We start from the raw sequence: 25,189 nt of genomic DNA, 5'->3' as shown, positions 1-25,189 counted from the left end.
TTTACATATGTACTTGGAGATGTAGCACTGAGATATCCGTTCACTCACCAACACACCCATGCACACAGTCAACCACCCATACAGTTGTTTCCACAGGCACTCTTGAACCCATATACCAAGTGAATCAACTGCACACACCTCCCAGCCACCCCCACACATACTCACCCTCATAAACAAATACTTGGGCAACCAATCAATAACCCATATAGCCACTCATATAGCTACTAATCAACACATGCAGCAGCTTACACAACAACAGACATAATGATGCACATATTCAGACAGTTTAGTCACTAACCTATGCATTCAGTAAGACCCATTTAATCACTCACTCATACAGTCAGTCCTGCACCTACTAAATTCTTTATTCACGCACTCATACATACACTCATTCTTCAATATGTAAAACATATTTTAACTTTACAGAAACACACATTCACTGGATGATGTCATCAGTGATGTCATCAGTGATGTCATTTTAGATGTCATCAGTGATGTCATCAGTGATGTCACTGACCATGTCATGAATGATGTAATATGTGACATCATCAGCAGTGGATTGCGGGCGCGCAAGTAATAGTGAGTCCAACTAACTATAACGTGGGAATTTCAATGTTTTTGTATGAGTAAAATGTCTAGCTAACTATAACTGGTGTTAAACCTATGGTTTTTTCAGTGAATATATATATATATATATTTATATATATATATATATATATATATATGTATACATATATATATATATATATATACACTGACGAAAGCTAAGGCTTAAACGCGTCTGTTGTTTTGCATTTATTTTGCACGAATAAATCCTAACCGGGATTACACTGACGCGAGTGCTGGTCCTTCTGTTTTTGGCAGCGGAGTATTTTATATATGTATATATATATTACCTACTGGCGGTCGCCAGTAGGTAGTTATAGTTAGGACCTAGCTACCATAGGAAATCGGCAACATTCTATTGGGAATAACTTTGGTGCCGGTTGAGGAATTTGCGTGTAATTTTCCAAAATGTTGGCCATCTCCAATCCGCTCCTTCCCTGAAAGTTTAGGGGGATTTGTGAAGTGGGGGCTGAGAAAAAAAGGGGGTCCCAAAGCCTGTTTTCCCCATGCAATTTTCCATAGGACGTTCTGACACGGCTACAGCCCGAACTGCTGAACGGAATTACGTCAAACTTTGCAAAATTGTAGGGACTGGTACCCAGATGTGCCTTTGCTATATTTGGTGAAATTTGCTCCGGTGTTTTTTTTGAAAATTAACTTCAAAAACACATATATATCTATAGGCGCGCTCCAAGCGCTCAGCGGTACGCGTACCGGGGAGAGCACCCGGCGCGCTACGGGAGCGCGTGAGCAGAAAGCTGATTGGCTGTCGGATGTCTGTCAAGATTCTAAACAGTTCAGAGTCCGCCCTCTTGTGTCTCGGTAGAATCGAGACACAAGAGGTGAAAATAAAAAGGGGGAAATGTTTAAAAGGGGGCAGGGTACACACCCTCTGACCCCCTAGGTTTTCTGAGGGGGGCCTAAAAGGACCCTGAAGGGTAAAAAAACTTTTTTTTTTGCAATTTTCGCGGGGTAAGCGCTGGGTGCTTTCCCATGTACGCTCACCGGTACGCGCACCCTGAGCTCACCACTTCACTCACTCCTTCACAATATATAAAGAATATAGCTCTTTTTGGAGATTTGGAGGTAGTTCTAAAAAGAACTGTTTTTTTTCTTCGTTTTTCTTTTTTTTTCTTTTTATAAATGTTTTTAATTTTTTTGGGTATTTTTATCAGAACAAAAACAAAAATAGGGAATGCCAAACTGCTCAACAGGAGCAAAAAAATGGGGAAAAATTAGGGCTGGGGAGGGCAGCGGTGTTCTTCCCTTTTTCGAACAATCAGGAGGATACTCTGTTCTCCAACACAAAGCAGTTTATTACGCTGCTTACAACGAATGTTGATGTCGCTGAAAACAGGCTGAATGTTGGGAATGAGCTCCACTGATCTTCCTCTCCCCGATGATGTTTGTCCTCCAGTGAAAGTTGAGGCGCCATCTCTTGGGGGATTACGTGCCCGGTCTCTGACACTCTCCCGGGCATAGTTCTGGGGGTGCCTCCTTTGAACATGCCTGATCATTTTTGAGTTGCCAAAACTATATTTTCATATAGGGTCACCCTGTGAAAGAACGGTTTGGCAAATTTTGCACTCCACTTTTGGAGCATTAACCTTTTTCTCTCCTGGTGGAATAGTAAAAAATTTCCAGATAAAGTGCTCCTTCACCTTTTTTTGAGGAGTTTCTTCCTGGATAAACCCATCAGAGTCCTCAATGCTGCTAGGTGGTCTTGCAGCCATTCTTTCTAAAGTAATGAAGAGAAACAGGGAACAGGTCTTGCTCTCTCCAAAGTGAAAGAGGTAGTGAAGAAAATGGGTGGGGTTTTCATTAGTTGTAAAAAAAGCTGTAAAGAACCAATGAAAAGTGTTATATTAATGTCACATGACTTGACGCGCTTACACTGCGCGCACCAGAGCGCTTCCGGGGGAGCTTACGCGGCACGAACGTAGGCGCTTCCGGGGGCGCTTACGCGGCATGAACGGAAGCACTTCCGGAAGCGCTTACGCAGCGCGCCTAAATGACGTTTTGCTAGCTTTTCGGAAATACATTTAAAGTTAACATACAGGTATTTAAAATCAAAAATAGTATTTTTATAAGTATGCCACTAAATGTCTTGCATTATTTTTTACTTTAAATACAAACTTTTTTTTTCTCGCACGCAGAAATAGCACTCTCGCTGCGCTCTCGGGTAAGCTCACCGGTGCGTGCACTCTGAGCGCTCCGAGACAAAATGATGAAAAAAAAACCTACAGGAAAAATACATTGAAAAATTAATTTTAGATAAAAAAATAAAATAATAATTAATAGTTATAAAAACAGCTACTAAAAAAAGGATTCACTTTAAAAATCGTAGGTTACAACTCGATATAGTAAGAAACTAGCTTTTAAAAAACCTTTGAAATTCACTGAAAAATACCATAGGTTTCACAATTGTTATAGTTAGGAATTACCATTCACACCAGTTATAGTTTGCTGAACATTTTACTCATACAAAACCATTGAAATTCCCACGTTATAGTTAGTTGAATACACTATAACTCGCGCGCCCGCAATCCACAGCTGATGATGTCACATATTACATCATTCATGACATGGTCAGTGACATCACTGGTGACATCTCAAATGACATACTGGAGGTTCCTGATGGGTTATTTGGCCCCCAGGGACCCCCAGGGACCCCAGTATTCAAGGGTATTTAGTTCCCCCTCTGGAAACGCGCCAGGGGCTGCGTTGCAAAGTGGTTTAATGAGGTCACGCCCCTTTTTACACCTCTCTGCCACGCAGCCCCCTGGCGCATACTGGAGGTTCCTGGTGGGCTAGGTGGCCCCCAGGGAACCCCAGTATGCAAGGGGACTTAATCCCTCAACTTAGAACGCGCTTGTAGCGATTTCAAGGTCGCAAGGGCTGCTTCCCTACTATGTACGAAAAACGGGAAACGTCCTTAGGACTACAGCTACCAGGATGCCTTGGGGTCTTCTCTACAGACATAGGTCCCTCCTCCACAGGGGTAAGGTGCTTGTCAATTAACCTGCTTCTGGAGAAGAATGGCGGATGGTATTCCCCGCCGAATTCCAGCGTGAAGATTCGAGCCTCTGTTTTTTTGTATTGAACCTGGTGAAACCTTGACCTCCGAGGATATCGGAGAGTGTGTGAGACAATTGTCACGCAGTACCTGTCGAAGGAGAGCGGGCTCGCCTCCTTCGTATCGACCTTGTTCCTTGTCGAAAGACAAGCCGCGTTGCACTTAAACGCGCAGAGTCGCGTTTCAATGGCACGTGAGTAAAAGAAAGCATTTGTGCTGTTCCTTGCGTCTGACTGAAAGACGCGTGCGGCACACTTACTTTCAGTATTAGGGAATGTTCCCTTAGTGTTTTGTGGGCACATTGTATTTTCATTTCCGTTGGAGCCTGTTTGGAAAGAGCTGGACCTTAGCTTTGAATTAAGAAAAAGTATTGGAACAACTGAAAATTCCATGGAAACTGTGTTGTGACTGCAACAACGCTTTGTTCGAAAGGAAGTAAAGAATCCTTTTCTAGTGACTTTTTATGATTTTGTGTTTGGCAGCATTCTAAGACTTTGAACCTTTTGGGTAAGTGATTGGACGCTGATATTAATCCTCAGATATTGGGCGGAAGTTCTTTCTGATCTTTGGATTCAAAGTTACTTGAGGAATCGGAATAACTGCTCGAGTTAATGGAACTTTGGTGAGTTGGAGGAGGGACAGAACAATACCTTCTATCCATAGATAACAGAATAGTGAGTAATTTTCTGTTTTGTCGCCCTGTTATATAGAATTGGAGGTCCTTTCTGACACAGTGCAGAGTGCCTACCACGCCCTAGAGAGGTATACAGAAACCACAACCTCTTTATTATTTTATCCACTTCCCCTTTTCCCCCGGGGCACGAGTTCACACAGGGAGTGTATTCCTCTCTGCTGGGGGTCGTGTCGGGAGGGATTGGGGGGCTTAGCTTCGACCATCGTCTCCGCTTGGCACAAGAACAAGGTTAGTGGCGTTCTTTATTCTTGCGCTGCTGCCAATCCCGACAGCGCTACGGGGCACGTTTGCACAGTGGTAAAGGTAGGGGGCGTGAATGTGACCTGTGTGCAAACACGCCCTGTGGCGTGTTTCAAGTTGGGGAATTAATTCCTCTTCAATCCAGAGGTCCCCTAGGGGCCAACTAGCCCAACAGGTACCTCCAGTAAGTGCCACAGTGTTGTAAATTAACGGCGATTAAGTTAAGCATTAGCAGAAGACATGTTTCAATATGTTTCGTTTAACCATTATCGTAACAAATGTACCAACTCCATCTTGAATTTGTAGTGGCCATTTTGTATGCCATACATTGCCATGTGCTCGCCATGCGTTTGGTCCTACCTCCTTGTTCATTGCGCCCGGAGTCTGACCGGCAACAGGCTATTTTTAGCAGTCTCCGCTTCCAACATGTCCAGACATGCGCAGTAGGATTAGTGACCATTACTTAATTGGTACCAGACAGGAATGTGATCGGAGACTGTTAGCTCTGCCCATCTATCGATTGTGCCTTCTAAAATGTCCTTGTATGGTCATAAATCTGCTCTTGTCTTTTTTACCGCCTTTTCTTCAGCCCCCTTATTGTGTATAAAAGGGGCCATGTGCTTTAGTTCTTTGTACTACTCGATACAATACTGAAGAGTGTTGTGTGGACTGTAGTGCCACCTTTAAAGGTTTAATAAACTTCGTCTTTTTTTTCTCCAGTTTTATTTCCAACTTCTTCCTAAGGTCCGAGGAATCTGAGCAGAGAAGAGTGAACCCTTGCACTAAGTAGGCCTAGCTGACGTTTGCTTACTACAACGGAGCTGCGTTGCAGAGTGTTGTAAAAAGGGGGCACAGTCGCTGAAGACCTCTCTGCAACACAGCTATCTGGTGCATCCTGGAGGTTAGTTGGCCCACAGGGGACCTCAGGGTTGAAGAGGAATTAATTCTCCAACTTAAAACGCGCCACAGGGCGTGCTTGCACACATGTAACCTCAGGCGCGCCCCCTTCCTTCACTATTGAGCAAAATATTCCTCTAAAATCAGCCGAACCACAAATTCCGATTTACTCACCTGTTATCATGAGAGACGTCAGGGCTGGATCTTTGAGCCCAGTGCGGACCCTGAAAAGTAAAAGTAAGCGTACTTACCAGTAACTTGTATTTCCTTCCATAGGAATCTATTGTGTGGTTTTCACCAGAAAAGTTTCAAAGTGTCTATTTTCGAAACGTACAAATATTCCTCTAAAATCAGCCGAACTATGAATTCCGATTTACTCACCTAATATCAGGAGAGACCTCAGTGCTGCATCTTTCAGCCCACTACTGATCCTGAAAAATAATTCTAACCATACTTACAGTAACTTGAATTTACTTCCATAGGCTAACATTGACTGGTTTCACTTGGAAATTCTTCTAAGTGTGGAGTTCTGGAACTTTAAAATACTCCTCTAAAATCAGCCGTACTTTGACTTCTGATTTACTTACCTGTTATCAGGAGAGACCTCAGTGCTGCATCTTTCAGCCTATTACTGATCCTGAAAAGTAATTCTAACCATACTTACAGTAACTTGAATTTACTTCCATAGGCTAACATTGACTGGTTTCACTTGGAAATTCTTCTAAGTGTGGAGTTCTGGAACTTTAAAATACTCCTCTAAAATCAGCCGTACTTTGACTTCCGATTTACTTACCTGTTATCAGGAGAGACCTCAGTGCTGCATCTTTCAGCCTACTACTGATCCTGAAAAGTAATTCTAACCATACTTACAGTAACTTGAATTGCCTTCCATAGGCTAACATTGACTAGTTTCACTTGGAAATTTTTCTGTGTGTGGAGTTTTGGAACTCGTCTAAAATCAGCCGAACAACATATTTCGATTTACTCACCTGTCATCAGGTGAGACCTCAGTGCTGCATCTTTCAGCCTAGTACTGATCCTGAAAAGTAATTTTAACCATACTTACCAGTAACTTGAATTTCCTTCCATAGGATATCATAGTCTGCTATATAAAATATATATAAATTAAAAAAAAATATATATATATATATATTACAATTTCAATATTTTTAAAAACATTTTTTTCAATTTATATTAAAAATATGTAATGTCATTTAAAAAATAAAATACCAAAAAATAAATACTTTTAAACAATGTAGTAAATCAGTGTAAAAAAATATAAGAAATAATACATTTAAAAATTATCATTTACAAAACCTTTGAAATTTACTGAAAAAACCATAGGTTTCTGCCACGTTAAAGTTAGGAATTAGCATTTAAAAAACCTTAGAAATTCACTGAAAAAACCATAGGGTTCACACAAGTTATAGTAGCTGGATATTTCACTCATACAAAACCATTGAAATTTCCCCGTTATAGTTAGTTCAGCTAACTATAACTGGCGCGCTCGCAATGCATTGGTAATGACATCACATATTACATCACTCATGAAATGGTCAGTGACATCACTCATGACATCACTGATGACATCTCAAATGACATCACTGATGACATCACTGATTACATCATTCTTGTGAAAGAGTGACAGACCTCCTCTCACCCTAATATACCCTTTGATACACACATTCGAAAATTCAAACTAAAATTTTCAAAAAAATGCAGATACCAATACCAGTTACAACAACTTTTTCAGTAATTCCAGCATCTACATACACATTCACTCATTCACCAACAGTTCTATATAGTCACTCATACATGTACTTACTCATAATATGTACTCATACACCTATACATCCTGTTACAAACCGATACTCATCAATGCAAATAAACTCCATTTATTTGCATATACAGCTATACACACACCACTACACTTACTTCTACAGAAACATACACATACTTACTCTCTTAAACAATCACTTATAGAAACACATACCTATTTATACTATATTTATAATCTCTCACTCTCACATCTACTCACTTAAATACAGCAATACTCACATATACTAGTTTAAAACATAAAAATACTATTGAGACAGTCATTCACTCACTAACACGCCCATAAACACACTCATCCACCCACACAGTCCTGCCAACATGCTGTCCTCAAAACACATACAAATAGTGAGTCAGTCATTCATGCATCTGTGCGCTAAGTAATACCCCCAATGAACCATTCAGACTCTCATTTTGATACTCAAAAAAACCAACTAATAACCCATAATCACACTCATGTAGCTACTCAACAACCCATGCAGCCACTTGTATACAAGGTGAGACACTGATACAGATATTTAAATATTTAAACATTACTCGCTAATACATCTATTCACTAAGATATAATTAATAAGTCAATTATATAATCAATTTTACAAAATAAAACATCCATTTAGACACTTATTTACCCATTTATTCTTCCATCGACCTTTAGATATACATATATAAAAATATTTATTTTTCAGAAAGACACACATTTACTGGATGATGTCATCAGTGATGCAAAATCTCAAAATTCTATTGTGAATAACTTTGGCGTCGGTTGACGAATCTGCCTGGATATTTCCTCAAATTTGCCTACTGAAGCTCCGGTCCTTCCCTGAAAAGTTTGGGGGGGATTCATGAAGTGGGGGCTGAGATAAAAGGGGGGTCCCAAAACGTGTTTTCCCCATTTAATTTCCATAGGGGGGTCAAACTCACTTTTAGCCGGAACCGCTGAATGGATTTGCACTAAACTTGGCAAAATTGTAGGGACTGGTAGCCCGATGTGCCTTTGCTATGTCTCAAGATATGTGCTCCAGTGGATTTTGAGTAATTTAGGTTCAAAAAAATATATATATCTATGGACGTGCCCCGGTACGCGCACCGGGGAGCGCAACAGGCGCTGTACGCGACTTGCGCGCCGAAATCTGATTGGTTGTCAAGTGTCTGTAAACATTCTAAACAGTCCGGAGCGGCCGCCATTTTGTGTCTCGGTAGGATCGAGACACAAGAGGTGGCAAGAACAAAAGGGGAATTGACCATAAGGGGGCAGAGTAGACCCCCCTTGACCTCATAGTTTTGATGCGAAGGCTATAAAAGGGCTCCGCGGGGCAAAAAAAAAAATATTTTTTTTTTTCGATTTTTGCTGGGGGAGCGCCCGGTACGCGCACCGGGGAACACACCAGGGAGCGTACCATGGGGAAAAAAGAATGACCATCACCTGTTTTGTTTGTAATACCGCCATAAGTGCGCTGGGGATGCTCAGACGTGGGTCCCAGGCACTCCACACCACTGGAGTCAAGCTAGCCGGGCTGATGAGAGGTGTTACCTCGAAACCGGTCCGGTCCTCGGATGCTTGATTCCGTTCTGGGAAGGACATGGCTTTTGTAGTTCGGACTGGACTGTTCCCATGGGGCACAGGGTCAGAGCTGATTTGCATATCGCCATTGTCTAACCCAGGGTGGTGTGGAGTGTAAAAAAACGATGGATTTGGGCCCAGATCTTTTGACTGGGGTGAATGTGTTACATTGATCCACATTCGGTCCATCACCTGTTTTGTTTGCAATACCGCCATAAGTGCGCTGTGGATGCTCAGACGTGGGTCCCAGGCACTCCACACCACTGGAGTCAAGCTAGCCGGGCTGATGAGAGGTGTTACCTCGAAACAGGTCCGGTCCTCAGATGCTTGATTCCGTTCTGGGAAGGACATGGCTTTTGTAGTTCGGACTGGACTGTTCCCATGGGGCACAGGGTTAGAGCTGATTTGCATATCGCCATTGTCTAACCCAGGGTGGTGTGGAGTGCAAAAAAACGATGGATTTGGGCCCAGATCTTTTGACTGGGGTGAATGTGTGACATTGATCCACATTCGGTCCATCACCTGTTTTGTTTGCAATACCGCCATAAGTGCGCTGGGGATGCTCAGACGTGGGTCCCAGGCACTCCACACCACTGGAGTCAAGCTAACCGGGCTGATGAGAGGTGTTACCTCGAAACCGGTCCGGTCCTCGGATGCTTGATTCCGTTCTGGGAAGGACATGGCTTTTGTAGTTCGGACTGGACTGTTCCCATGGGGCACAGGGTCAGAGCTGATTTGCATATCGCCATTGTCTAACCCAGGGTGGTGTGGAGTGCAAAAAAACGATGGATTTGGGCCCAGATCTTTTGACTGGGATGAATGTGTGACATTGATCCACATTCGGTCCATCACCTGTTTTGTTTGCAATACCGCCATAAGTGCGCTGGGGATGCTCAGACGTGGGTCCCAGGCACTCCACACCACTGGAGTCAAGCTAGCCGGGCTGATGAGAGGTGTTACCTCGAAACCGGTCCGGTCCTCGGATGCTTGATTCCGTTCTGGGAAGGACATGGCTTTTGTAGTTCGGACTGGACTGTTCCCATGGGGCACAGGGTCAGAGCTGATTTGCATATCGCCATTGTCTAACCCAGGGTGGTGTGGAGTGCAAAAAAACGATGGATTTGGGCCCAGATCTTTTGACTGGGGTGAATGTGTGACATTGATCCACATTCGGTCCATCACCTGTTTTGTTTGCAATACCGCCATAAGTGCGCTGGGGATGCTCAGACGTGGGTCCCAGGCACTCCACACCACTGGAGTCAAGCTAGCCGGGCTGATGAGAGGTGTTACCTCAAAACCGGTCCGGTCCTCGGATGCTTGATTCCGTTCTGGGAAGGACATGGCTTTTGTAGTTCGGACTGGACTGTTCCCATGGGGCACAGGGTCAGAGCTGATTTGCATATCGCCATTGTCTAACCCAGGGTGGTGTGGAGTGCAAAAAAACGATGGATTTGGGCCCAGATCTTTTGACTGGTGTGAATGTGTGACATTGATCCACATTCGGTCCATCACCTGTTTTGTTTGCAATACCGCCATAAGTGCGCTGGGGATGCTCAGACGTGGGTCCCAGGCACTCCACACCACTGGAGTCAAGCTAGCCGGGCTGATGAGAGGTGTTACCTCGAAAACGGTCCGGTCCTCGGATGCTTGATTCCGTTCTGGGAAGGACATGGCTTTTGTAGTTCGGACTGGACTGCTCCCATGGGGCACAGGGTCAGAGCTGATTTGCATATCGCCATTGTCTAACCCAGGGTGGTGTGGAGTGCAAAAAAACGATGGATTTGGGCCCAGATCTTTTGACTGGGGTGAATGTGTGACATTGATCCACATTCGGTCCATCACCTGTTTTGTTTGAAAAAAGAATGACAGCCTTTTCAAAAATTGTATGTTTATTACTTGTTCTTTTTGTTGTTTTTTTTTATTTAAGTACCAACATGTAGGCACCATTGCAGAGTCTAAAATGTAATATACACAATCTCCTTTGTAGATATCTTGCATGTTATTACAGAAGTTATTGTGGTATATGGAATTCATACCATAGTCTGTCAGGAAAGCAGAAACAACATGGAGGCAGGAGATGATAAAGAGATGTTAAATACACATTGGAGATAATATAGTGGGAGAAAGGAAGTAACTATGAGCAAAATTACTATGTAACATTAAAAAGTTGCACAGTATATTTTAAGTCTCACTTTATATTATATCTATTTTGGTACTATTTCATAATTTACATATAAAAAAGAATAATGTCTCAAACAATGTTTAATTTTTAAATAAAAATGTATTGCTGTGATTTTTCAAAATCTAAAAGAATTTCCAACATTATTTCGTCAGGTATGTCCTCATTTGGATTCCATGATTCAATTTCTTCTACACAATTAAGTAAGTCTTGGTCCAGAGACTGATCCAAAAAGTCTAATTCATCAATGTCTTCCTTAGGATTGTTCTCCATATCAATTTCAAATGAAATATTATTTATTTTGTTCTCCTTCCATTTTCTTGCTGTAAATTGCATAAAAAATAAAAATTAAATATATCAGTAGAGATAGCTACGGGACTGTAACGACCGGATTTTCGGACCAGATAGAATCAGCTCACAAGACACCACCAACCCAGCCGAAACGCAACCACCTCCCTCCTCAGGACCCATCTATCCAGGCACCTGGGTACCTACCTGAGGATGGGTAATTAGCAATATACAGCTTAGATCTTCTAAAACACCACTAAATCTATAGGGATTACTAGGAATACTCACTGATTACTAAGGACGTCCATGCCCTACACCACACTCATACCTTATAGTCTCGCGGCAACTCAGACCCAGACTATGCTACCCTCCTACTCATAGTGAAGGGGGCAGTTCCAATAACTCACCATTACACACTGGCTACACCCAGTGCTCGCTCAAGATAGGCACTGTATACTCCCAGTGCTCTCACTATTACATACAGACACAAGCCACAATCTTGTGGGTATACACATTGACCACATTCAATGCTCTCATTAACGCCGCTTTCCCTAGAGGCGATCTCATTACACACCAGTGTCCTCCCTGGTGCTCTCATTAACGCCGCCTTACAACGACGATCACTTTCCTATGAGTACCTTCAGCTCTCTCTCTCTCTCTGTTGGGAAGTTTCTCTCACTATCCACTAAAGGTACAATACTACAATATTATGGATCACACAAAAATGGCCAAAGTACACTGTGCAATTATTGTCATCTAATACAAGTTCTCCTCTCCCCCTCATTATTCAGTTACCATTTACCTGTCCGGGAGTCGCATCCGTCCACATAATAGCACCTGACTAGAAGAAAGGTTAACCTTATCATAAAAGAATATCAGGTACACACTATATGCAAAAGTTATTCCCTGATTTAAGCGCTCCTCCTCCCTTTTGATCCATCAGTTACCATTACAGCATCTGGCTAGAAAAAAGGTTAGCTTTATCATAAGAAAACAACAGTTACACACTAGTTCACTAAGAACTGGGGTTCCTTTATTAACAATAACAATATAATACTGCACTATAACACATACCCTGAAAAGTAAAAGGGGAATAGACACATACACAGATCTGCGGGGTCTCTTTATAAAGCTTTTTTACTATAACACATCCACATGTCTAAAGAGGGAATGGATTATACTGCACACCACTGAAAGAAAAAGGATTAGCAATACAGTAGGGACAAGGTTAATGTTTAAATGTCAAGCAAACTAATATAACAGGACAGATATCACCTGATTAGTATGAAGTCTTGCTCTAGCTGTCATCTGGGTTCCTCTCTCGTCTGTGCCTTAGCTCGTCTCAGATTCTACCCTGCACTCTTGGACACGCATCGGCGCTGATCACTCTGCACTGGATTCCTCTCCCCCACAAACTTTCTTCACCTTCCAGCTTCAGTCTAATAGTTTCTGCCGCTCTGATAACCGTTCGCTCCACTAGCTTCTTCACTCTGTCTGATTATCTCAGCTCCAATGTTCAATTCACTCCAGCTGCTCCTACAGACTAATCCACGATATAACTTCAGTCTCTTCCAAAAGGCATCACTTCAGACTCCAGCTGATCACAACTCCTTCTGATAAGTAACTGCTTCTGACTGCTTCCTTCAGCTCCAAACATCATCTCACTCTCTATGTTCAAAACACCATCTGCCCACAACTGCTTCTGACTTCTCTCTCTGGTTCCAACTCACTGACTGACTTCTCTCTGTTTCAAGCATCGACTAACTGACTGACAAAACTGACACTCCTCCTCTTCTGCACTTCGCTAATATGGAATGCTCTCTCCTCATGGAAAGTTCCAGGCAGTAGCCTCCTCCCACCGGATCCATGTACCAGGCTTTTTGCTCTAGACGCCCCCACAGTGACCAGCTGCTTGTTTCGTCTAGAGACTTGAGCCCAGGGACACTTCTTGATTAGATTCAGCTCTGGCCGGTTCTCTCCAGTTTGTAAAGGGCGAACAACACCTCATAACTAAAACATCACCTTTACCCTGCAAGCATCTCAGTCTGCAGGGACAGAAAGCAAAATTGAGTCTCTCCAGTTCTGGGCCTTGTAGGCCTGAAAAGGACGAAATAACACTTAGCTCTATCAGAGTACATACACAAACCATAATATGAAGTCAGGACTATAGGATCCACCCTCTACTATAGGTTGGATGATGAAAGGACACATAATTATGTCAAAGCCAATAGGCAATAGATGGATTAGAGTCAATAATAAGGGATCTATCATCATATAAAGCAGCTATCCTCTGGTTTATGCTTCTAGGTCTGGAAAAAGGCCTGAAAAGGGCCAACACAAGGAAAGAATAGGGATTCAGGATGGTAGCAAGTTTAAAGTCACCATCACTCAGAAATAGAGCCAAAAACCCGGTCACTACATTGCACCCTGACTTTAACTTGCTAACATCCGTAAACAACAACAAACAAATAAACAAACATCAACATAATCTATCAACAAAACCAAAAACCAAAAGACTCCCTAAAATGAATGACAACTAAGGAAAATACCACCTAAAACTTGATATAGGGAATGTAAATCTGACAACCAATTAAAAACAAATCAAAGCACCCTTGACCTGAATGTTGAAATGCAACTAAGATTGATCTGATAACAACAGAAACTAACCAAAGCACCCTTGAACTAAATGTGCCTCAACTTCTAGTGATAACTCATGAAATCTATTGATGTAGGGACATGTTTGTGAAATGAAAACAACAAAGGGCCTAAATGAGGCCTACCTACTTCGGTCAACTTAAGAAAGGATTTGGTAAAATCTAACAAATAAACATGACAAAGGGTCCTCAAGGTCTGGGCAACTATTACTAATAGTAGTAGGACATAACCTGACTAAAAGACACACCTCCCAGGACAACTTAAAGTCTAAGGTGACCACCCTTGGAACTAATCCCACTGTTCTAATTAAGAGTTGATGGATCAAAGTGAAAGTGTAATAATAGGAAAACAAGGACAACCCCATTCCTACAAAATAGCTGGTGTAGCACTATGCATATCAAGCAATAAATCAAAGAAAGTTATCTAAGTGTGGTGTATATATTCTTCTACAAGATAATTCAGACATAAATAGTCTGTCCAGAAATCCCTATAGCTAAAAAGATAAATCATAGACTTAAACTTGGGAAATTGAGTAATAGTAGACCATGCCAAAGTCAATAGGCAAAGGTCAGAAGTCATCTAACTTAGGAAACAGTTTGCACCTAATCCCTCTGTATCAATCTGTGGAACACATGTGTGCACCATCATTTAAAACACTGCTTTCCCTTCATTGGTCGGACTGTTTTAGAGAAAACAGGAAAACTATGAAATAGGTGAAAGATAAACAAGTGTAAAGTCAATCTGTATCAATAATGAAATAGCGTAGCATACTAAAATCAAAATATCATGTATCACAGGGCATCAGATCATTAAAGCAGCTTTTTAATCACCCTATGACATTCAAATAATATCATTTGCTTCATTGCATTAATGTGGCACTGCATCTTTTAAACTGGAAAATCAAGACCATGAACAGGATTGAGAATGTTTTTTTTCAAATGGGGCCTGTTTGTGGTAACTGCAAAAGCGGCATAATGTCCATCTGAAATAGAAACATGGGAAAAAATGCAAGACTCAAGAATGCAGGCCAAGGAATTACATTTCAAACTCCTTTTATAAAGGAACATCATTATAATCAAATAAAAATGGTTTCTTTTAGATCATCACTTGCAAAAGGTCAATTAATAATTTTTTTTTTCAAAAATAGAACCATTGGCTTTGTCAAGAATTTTTTTTTTAGGAAATCCAAGAATAGTATATGGCCAAGTTCAAAAGTTCAGTCAATATAAAAAGTTCTCTTCTGTAGTTGGTTTCTCCTTAGGAAAACAGTTCATTCGTATAGGCCATGATCCTCCATCTTGATCTGTATCCTGTGCCAAGGAAGCACGCCCTCCAATCTGCTTCCGGTCTGGGTCCAGGCTCGGGGGTTTTTGGGGGGGGCACTCATCCAAAAATAACAAAACACATCACTCCAAAATAAGAAAATCCACACTCATACAGGCCCCCCCAAGAAACAGCCATCTGAAATGAGAAACACGCATCATCAATCTTGCAAAAACACATTTTCCATTCAAAAAGCACCCCAAGTGCTTTTCATTTCTGTAAGAAACCTCCTAATTCCTGAAAAGAACTTTTCTAAATCCAAGGAATGATTTAAACATTCTACCTATACCATATTCTTTAAATTTGTTTGGGCAAAATCAAATTTTGTCATACACAGCCAGAAGGGCTGGGGCCTAGCTACTCCTCACTCCTTTGAGAAACAGCCCCTCCCTCCAGAAAGATGTCCGCGCTCAGAGTTTTGAATCAGCTCCAACAATAATAAGCAGGAGCCGGGCTACACTGCGATGTAATATTGAATCACTGCCAAATGCTGATCTCATTGAAGGAGCGAAGCTCCTGCCAAGTTTTTTCTCTACACTGCCTTCCCCTTATCGTGATGTCACCCACAGGGCGCCCCCACCCTTTCAAAACTCTGAGCCGAGAACTGCTGAATATTTGCCAAAAATAAAAAAACAAGGCAAGGACAGGTCTGCCTCAGACGGACTTTCAAAACACTTATGAGAGTGATGTCATCAGTGATGTCACTGATCATGTCATGAATGATGTAATATGTGACATGATCAGCAGTGGATTGTGGGTGCGCGATATATAGTTAGTGCAACTAACTATATATGAAATTTCAATGGTTTTGTGTGAGTAAAATAAGGTTTTGTAAATGCTAATTCTTAACTATATATGGTCTATAACCCATGGTTTTTTCAGTGAATTTTCAAGGTTTTGTAAATGCTAATTCCTAACTATATATGGTCTATAACCTATGTTTTTTTCAGTGAAATTCAATGTTTTTTAATAGCAAATATCAAAAGCTTTAAGATGTCAAGTACGTGGTAGGTAAAAACATTTTCGTGTTTTAAAGATGGATCTGGGCAACCGTGGAAGGCGGACGCTTGACTGCTAGGGCATGGGCCCCATTCCCAAAAGAGTCCCCTCAGCCTGGAAGATTCTACAACAGTCACCGGGACCCCCGACTCCCGTAGACTTCCGGTGGGGAGCGACTGCCATGATTGCTCGCGGAATGGCCACGACGTAGCCACGAGATGGTGGTGCTCTCATGCTGACGCCAGCTTCAGTCTGAAACATCCAGAAACACTGTAGACTACCAATTCGATCAGTTCTGGTGGAGCCCCAACGTGACCCGGTAGAGAAGAACTTGCCCTCCCCTCTTTGACTGATGGTTCTTGTTGCCTGTCCCTTCTGTTGTCATTTAACAGAACTTTTTGGACTGCTGAAAGGGGTTGTGTTCCGACCGCTGGTTGGTGGAGACATTTTGACTATATTCTGGACCTGCGTTGTCGCGTAATGCGTCATATGGCGCGCCGCGTTAGCGCACCCGGAAGTGCTTCGTTGCGCGAGGTGCAGCTTCCCGGAAGCGATCCAGGGCGCGGCGTGCAACGCGTAACATAAGCATAACAGGTCATGTGACTTGTTAATAAAACTTTTCATTGGTTCATTTTACTTTTGTTTTTCTAATGATGGAAGGCTTGGTCATATGACCTAAAAATGACACTTTTCATTGCTTTCGAACATTATTTTTTCCAAAATGATGAAAGCCCCACCTTTTTTTTTCTCACTCTGACTTGTAAAGCAAAGGTCCCAGATGCATTTACAGTTTATCACTAACAATGTTCCAGGCTAATGTATTTTCCCGGGAAATTTACAACTGTCCTTCAAGTAAAATATTCCTATTTCGAGAAAAAGGGCGTTTCTTTGTCCCATGAGGGAGCTGTTGAACAAAAGAGGTTCGGCCTGCTGTCTTAGTCGCTGATAGGCATGAATATTGGATTCTTATCGATCACTTTATGTTGCAGAAGTGGAAAACACAACAGCCCTTGACCATTTATCTTTACTGCGTTCCTGCGTATTATACCTTTTAACCGTCATGTAATCTGGCTGCTTTATTTCACTTGCCTTTTACTGATTCAAAAACAGTGGCTATTATTCAAAACTTTACCAATCTAGGTACTACTACCATGTTTTGTTTTAAAAACCTTTATTGTGAAAATGTCAGTATACAAATACGGACCTATAACCACGTCGGCCGGCCACGGAGCAAACTGGAATCGTATATGATGAGGGGACATTTACACTGTAGAAGAACGTAACGGGCGGGCCATTAGGTTGCAAGAACTAAGGTGTCTAACAGTTGCGGAATCGGTGGACGTACATTTTATAATTAAAGTATGACAGGGCCAGTTACAATAAAATTATCTAGATATACATTTGCGGGCAAGTACCATGGGTGACGTTAATTCGAACTTTCAATAGTACAGTAATCAATAACACATCAGAACTTAATATCAATAGGGATGTCCAAATGTTCAATCAGTACTCGTCCCCGCCCGCCATGTGCTTCAAAACTGCATACGTATCTCGTGATATCAAGGTTGGGCAACCAGTACACAACAAGGAGTTACGAGTTCCATTTATACCAGCGCCATTTTGGGCGAGGCCGGGCAGGTCCAGGATATAGTCAAAATGTCTCCACCAACCAGCGGTCGGACCAGAACCCCTTTCGGCAGTCCAAAAAGGTTCAGTTAAATGACAACAGAAGAGATAGGCAACAAGAACAATCAGTCAAAAGAGGGGACGCTCTCGGGAATGGGGCCCATGCCCTAGCAGGCAACCGTCTGAGGACCAAGGTGTCCCAGGGCCATTTTAGTGGACAAGGCCCAAATCCAAAGAGCCGGCCGCCATTTTGAGAGTCCCGTTGCAGCCGCCTATCGCTGCACCGCAAGCGTGGGCGCAATTAAGCTGGATGGTGGGCGAGACGCTGTAGCCGCAAGAGCGGGCGCAACTCAGCTGGATGGCGGGTGAGGCACTGTGCCGCAAGAGCGGGCGGAACTCAGCTGGATGGCGGGTGAGGCACTGTGCCGCAAGAGTGGGCGGAACTCAGCTCGACGGCGAGTGAAACGCTAAGAAGTGCCCCACTGCAGATGAGGTGCCTCCACCTGGGGAGGCGGGAGAGGCCCGTTTGCGCCGCCTCCCCCCCCCGGGCACCCCACGCCGTCTTTCGGCGCAGCAATGTAGGATGGCCACACCAGTACGGCAACTTGCTGGACACCACCTCGGTGCCATCCGGATCTCGGCGCGTTGTGCTGCCTTCGGCCTACTGTAGCAGCAAGTGCGGGCGCAACTCAACTGGACCGCGAGTGAAACTGTAAGGGGCGCCGCACTGCTTATGAGGTGCCTCCACCTGGGGAGGCGGGAGAGGCCCGTTCACGCCGCCTTTCCCCCCCTCCCCCCGGGCACCCCACGCCGTCTTTCAGCGCAGCATTGTAGGATGGCCACACCAGTGCAACTTGCTGGACACCACCTCGGTGCTATCCGGATCTCGGCGCGTTGTGCTGCCTTCAGCCTATTCGCACATCGGTCCGCTACTGACGCCGCCTCACAGGCCAACGGATTTTGTAGGCTTTTTATAGCCCAAAGCCGCATAACAGGTCATGTGACTTGTTTATAAAACTTTTCATTGGTTAATTTTACTTTTGGATTCCTAATGATGGAAGGCTTGATCATATGACCTAAAAATAACACTTTTCATTGGATTGAAACATTTTTTTTTCCCAAATGATGAAAGCCCCACCTTTTTTTTTCTCACTCGGCAGTCCAAAAAGGTTCCGTTAGATGACAACAGAGGGGACAGGCAACAAGAACCATGAGTCAAAAGAGGGGAGGGCAAGTTCTTCCCTACCGGGTCACGTTGGGCCTCCACCGGAAGTCATCAAATTGGTTGTCTACAGTGTTTCTGGATGTTTCAGACTGAAGCTGGCGTCAGCATGAGAGCACCACCATCTCGTAGCTCCGTCGTGGCCATTCCGCAAGCAATCATGGCAGCCGCTCCCCACTGGAAGCCTGCGAGAGTCGGGGGCCCCGATGACTTTTGTACAATCTTCAAGGCTGAGGGCACGCTTTCGAGAATGGGGCCCAAGCCCTAGCAGGCAAATGTCCGAGTTCAAATGTGTCCCAGGGCCATTTTAGTGGACCAGGCCCAAATCCGAAGAGCCGGCCGCCATTTTAAGAGTCCTGTGGCTGCCGCCTATCGCTGCACCGCAAGAGTGGGCGCAACTCAGCTGAATGGCGGATGAGGCACAGTGCCGCAAAAGCGGGCGCTAAACAGCTGAATGGCGACTGAAACGCTAAAGGGCGCCCCACTGCAGCAGAGGAGCCTCCACCTGGGGAGGCGGGGGAGGCCCGTTTGCGCCGCCTCCCCCCTCCCGGGGCGCCCCACGCCGTTTTTCGGCGCAGCATTGTAGGATGGCCAGACCAGTGCGGCAACTTACTGGACACCATCTGGGTGCCGTCCGGATCTCGGCGCGTTGTGCTGCCTTCGGCCTATTCGCACAACGGACCGCTACTGACGCCAACTCACAGGCCGACGGATTTTGCCGACTAAAAGACAGACCAAAGCAGCCCATTGTTGCTTTGAGATGGATGTTGCAGCAGGCTGCCATGTAAATAGTTGTTTAAAATTTTTCTTTTAACGTGTTTACTTTGTTGGAGCGTTGTATATATTTATAAGTTATTAAAGTGTTATAATCCTACTACTTTGTTGGAGTGCTATATATTTTTAATGTGACACATAATTGTGAAGACTTTGATGTACAAAAAGGCATCCCTGGAATCTTCCGCTTCAGGCTCGGTCCCACACACCCTTACAGTGAGAATCCCCTCCCCAATCACAATACAATAAAATATAAAACAACAAAAAGAAGAAAAAAAACAGATCTTTTTAGAACTACCTCCAATTTAAAAAAAAGGCTATATTTTTTAAAAACTCTATTATTCATTTTTCCCCATGGTACGCTCCCCGGTCCGCTTTCCGGTGCGCGTACCGGGCGCCCCCCCCCGCGCGAATAAAAAAAAAAAATTGGGGGGGCCCCGCTGGGCCCTTTTATGGCCCCCACATCAAACCTAGGGGGTCAGGGGGGGTCTATCCCTGCCCCCTTATGGTCATTTCCCCCTTTTTTTTTCCACCTCTTGTGTCTCTATCCTACCGAGACACAAGATGGCGGCCGCTCCGCACTGTTTCGAATGTTTACAGACACCCGAGAGCCAATCAGCTTTCTGTGCGCAAGTCGCGTGGCGCGCCCGGAGCGCTCCCCGGAGCGCGTACCAGGGCGCTACCATAGATATATATATTTTTTTTAACCTAAATTACTCAAAATCCACTGGAACACATATCTTGAGACATAGCAAAGGCACATCGGGCTACCAGTCCCTACAATTTTGCCAAGTTTGGTGGAAATCCATTCAGCCGTTCGGGCTAAAAGTGAGGTCGACCACCCTATGGAAATTAACATGGGGAAAACGCGTTTTGGGGCCCACTTTTATCTTGGCCCCCGCTTGACGCATCTCCCCCAAACTTTCAGAGAAGGACGGGAGCTTGACGAGGCCATTTTGAGGAAATTTTCAGGCAGATTCGTCAACCGGGACCAAAGTCATTCCAAATAGAATTTTGAGATTTAACATTGAAAAAAATCCTAACTATAACTACCTACTGGCGACCGCCAGTAGGTAATATATATATCTATATATATATATATAGATATATATATATATATATTATTTGAACTTTACAGAAGCACATAGTTACTGGATGACGTCATCAGTAATGTCATCAGTGATGTCACTGACCTTACGTAATCAGCAGTGCATTGCAGGGGTGCAAGTTATAGTTAGGTGAACTAACTATAATGGGGGAATTTCTACGGTTTTTTACAAGAGAAATGTCCAACTAACTATAACGTCCCTGAAACCTATGGTTTTTTCAGTGAAAAAAATAAATAAAAGAAAATATATATATAACCACCTATATTACTGACAGATTGCATGGCGAGATGTGATTGGCTACCATCATTACAACCGTTAAGTGTTCTAAGAGAAATGTAGTAAACTAGACACAAGAGGGTAGAGTAGGAATACCCTGAACCCCTAAGCCTGGTGGTGGGGTCCCACAGAAACCACGCAGTGGGTCCTTAAACATTTTGAAAAATGTTGTTGCAAATTTTGCATAGGATCTGTGGCAAATGTTAAAAGCAAATATTCGCACTCTTACCCACACTTGTTTTTTGCACTGGGTGGGCCATTGAAGGAATTCATTATATTATTACGGGAGGAGGCGTATTCCCTATTCCCAGGGCCAAGTCTTATTTCAAACATTAGAGGGAGTCACGATTTCGGCCTCAGGTCTCCCATGCCCTGTGGCCTGGCCAAAGTTGGAAAAGAGGAAAGGGGCGTATAGCCCTCCTCCCTGGATTGATTGCGGCTCTTGTACCCCATCACCCGGCCATTCAAATAAATTGGCAGGCGGTCAAGTAGCCCCCTCCAGGTCAGATTTTGTCCCAGGGGACCATATGACCGGGGGCCCAGCCACATTTTAAAACGGGGGAGGGCGCAGCCCCCCTCAATGAGCCATTAATCCCCACAGGGACCCCATCCCTCAGGTCTGGTTCCTGCTATGTCCTTGGGTGCTGATTCCCCAGAAATAATAGTTTCCCTGCCATCCGGCAAAGTAAGAGAAAACAGGGAGTCCGCTCCCAGCTGGCAGGAACTTTAAAAATGCTCCTGCCAGCTTGGAGCAGACTTCAGGTTTGTTTCTGTGCCTGCTGAAATGTGGGCAAGGAAACAGATATGATTACCGCTCCCCCCATGAGATCCGCATTTTTAGCTGCACCCTGGGGACAGGAGAAATGCACGTGGACCTCCTTTCCAAACCATATTATGGCCCCAGGGACCCCGTTAACCAGGGGTGATGCAATTTTTTTAATTTGGAGAGAATAGTGGACCTCCTTCTCAAGTCATCCAATGGCACATGGGCTCTATCCCATGGGGTCGATGAAATACAATGTCCGGGGACCCCATTCCCAGCAGACTGTGCTTTTCCGATGCAGAAGAGTGAGGGCACAGAATACAAATTCAGGGGCAGATTTGTCATTCTTTCCCACACCGCAGCAAGGTAACTGGCTCCATATTAACAAAGATGTGGAACATTTCTGCACTCTTCTTGTGCTGGTGCACTGTGGGCTGCCTAGTACTAAAGCAAACAACCTTGCACCATTGTGCAAATGTGTCTACATTATAGGAAGGATTGTTTTTGTGCAGTAAGAGACACCGGGCCAGATGTAGGTCGCCCAATGCCGGTCGGTAACGGCTGAAATTACAGAATTTCAGCCGCTACCGACCGGTATTTGGCATTTGGAATGTAGGTGGTATGATTGTAGGATTCGGTATTTTACCAAATCAGTAACTTAAGGAATTGGTAAATTATCGAATTCTTACCATACCGATTCGGTAAATTACCGAATCCTTAATGTAGGAACCACTCAAGGGAGTGCTTCTCACATTTAAGGATTTGTTATTTACCACCAACTAGAAGTTGGTGGTAAATACCGAAAACTGTTAAAAAAAGCTATTTTGTGCTTTTTTACCAGTGACATTACATGCCCTAAGGGCATGTATGTCTGCCACATGGCACTGTATGTGATCCACCTGTGTACCCATGCACTATTCAGGGGTGTAAGAGGGTGTCAATGTGACACCCTGCCACTATTGTAAGTCTACCCCCTATTACCGATTCGGTATTTACCGAATCAGTAATTCTCATTCATTCCTATGGGCCTCCAGGCCCATAGGAATGAATGGGGAATACCGAATTGGTAAATACTGAATCAGTTTTTACCTAATTTTACTGATTCAGTAAAATTTATAGAATCATTAGTAAGCATGAGCGGGAAATTCGTTACGCTCGCGGATTTTGCGGATTTTTGGGAAATCCGCAATCCGCGAATTTTGCGGATTTCCCGCAAAATCCGCAAAAAAAAAAAATCCGCGAGCGTAACGGGTTCAAAAGTTGAACCCCCACTCATGCAACTATTTTACAATGGCGCCAGCAAGCTGCCAGCGCCGTTGTAAAATAGTTACAAAGTTAGCTTGCACAGGAACCACTAGATAAAACAAAGCAGGTGCTGCTTTATTTTATCTAAGTGCTTCCTGTGCAAGCTAAATTTGTAACTATTTTACAACGGCGCTGGCAGCTTGCTGGCGCCATTGTAAAATAGTTACAGGCACAGCCTCACACAGGTCACTCAAGGGACCCCTGCGCCCTTCAGGGCGATTGCATAGTAACACACACATGGTCACTCGAACTAGTTGCTCAAATTCAGTGACTCATTCATTAGCCCAAAAACAATCCTGAGCGTCTTCAAGGCTGGACAGGTGTGCCTCTTCCCAAATCTACCGTGGAATATCAGCTGTGATGCTGGGTAGAGGGCGGCCTTTGCATGGTCGCTCGAACTAGTTGATGCTCAAAATCAGTGACTCATTCATTAGCCCAAAAACAATCATGAGCGTCTTCGAGGCGGGACAGGTGTGCCTCTTCCCAAATCTACTGTGGAAAATCAGCTGTGATGCTGGGTAGAGGCCTTTGCATCCTTGACTTTCATGAGCGCAATCCCCATGCTGTTCCTGTGGCCAGGAGCTTCTTTCTCTTCAAATAATTGTGTTTGCACGGGTTGCTGCAAGTTCGCACGCGTTTTGTACAATTTCGCAATTTGCGAAATTGTACAAAACCCTCGCGAACTTGCAGAAACCCGTGCGAATATAAAAAAAAAATCCGCAAATTCGCGAGAATTCGCGGATTTTGCGGATTGCGAGTTCGCAAATCCGCAAAATTCGCGAACGGCCTAATCATTAGCTACATACCATTTACTGATTCTAAAATACCGAATCTGTAAAATTCTGTATTTTACAACCGGTAAATGATATTTGCCTACATCTGGCTCTCCATTGCGTACAAAAACAATCCCTGGAGGAACATTTCTCTTTCGATGTGTCCTGCAGAAGTCAGGACACATAAAAGGAATTAACAAGGAGCAATAACGATATTTCACCCTGTCACATTTCTGTTAGCTAGGCACACCATTTTGGCATAATCCGTTTTGGATAGCGCAGACAAGACCAGAGGGTATCAGAACGCTTCACAGGATCATCAAAGCATTGTTAGACAAACATAATACAGTTTATTTGTATTATTGAGATTCGAAACATTATTATCCAATAAAAATATGTTGTATTGTAGTATAGACCTTGAGAGAGATGTGTATATAACAAGTTAGTGTTTCCAGGGGGTGTTAGTAGTTTTTTCCTGGGGGCTAAGTTGCCATTATAGGAGAAATTCCTTTAGTTGTCTTTTGAAGCTCAGGAAGGCAGGCTAAGTTATGTTATGAACTGCGAGAGAGCTCGAGATTTTGGGAGTATTGCCTGAGAAAAAGCAAGAGAGGGCTTTTTGTTTATGTTTTTTGGGGATGATGAGAAGAAGTGTGTTGGAAGTTCTCAAGTTTCTTATTTGGCCTCATTATGTCTATTTAGATTTGAGGCAATCTGTTTTACCAGTGTGCAGAGCTTTGTGGGTGCAGCAAGCAGTTTTGAACCAGCTGTGTTCTTCAACTGGTCCCCACATTCAATGTTTTACTGACGGGAGACCTGATCATATCTCTTATAAATAAGTAATAAAGTGAAAAAGGTGACTAAAGCAAATATAAGACAAGTGCACATGGTCACCTGAATAGTCCAAATGCCCTTACAGTCTGTGTCGATCACTGTGGAGAGAGAAAGGGTGTGGGTATCAGGTTAAACTGTCTGTATCCTAGGGGCTATGAA

The sequence above is a fragment of the Lissotriton vulgaris genome, chromosome 7 (genome assembly GCF_964263255.1).
Source record: "Lissotriton vulgaris chromosome 7, aLisVul1.2, whole genome shotgun sequence".
NCBI classification, from domain to species: domain Eukaryota; kingdom Metazoa; phylum Chordata; class Amphibia; order Caudata; family Salamandridae; genus Lissotriton; species Lissotriton vulgaris.
This window is presented reverse-complemented; position numbering follows the sequence as displayed.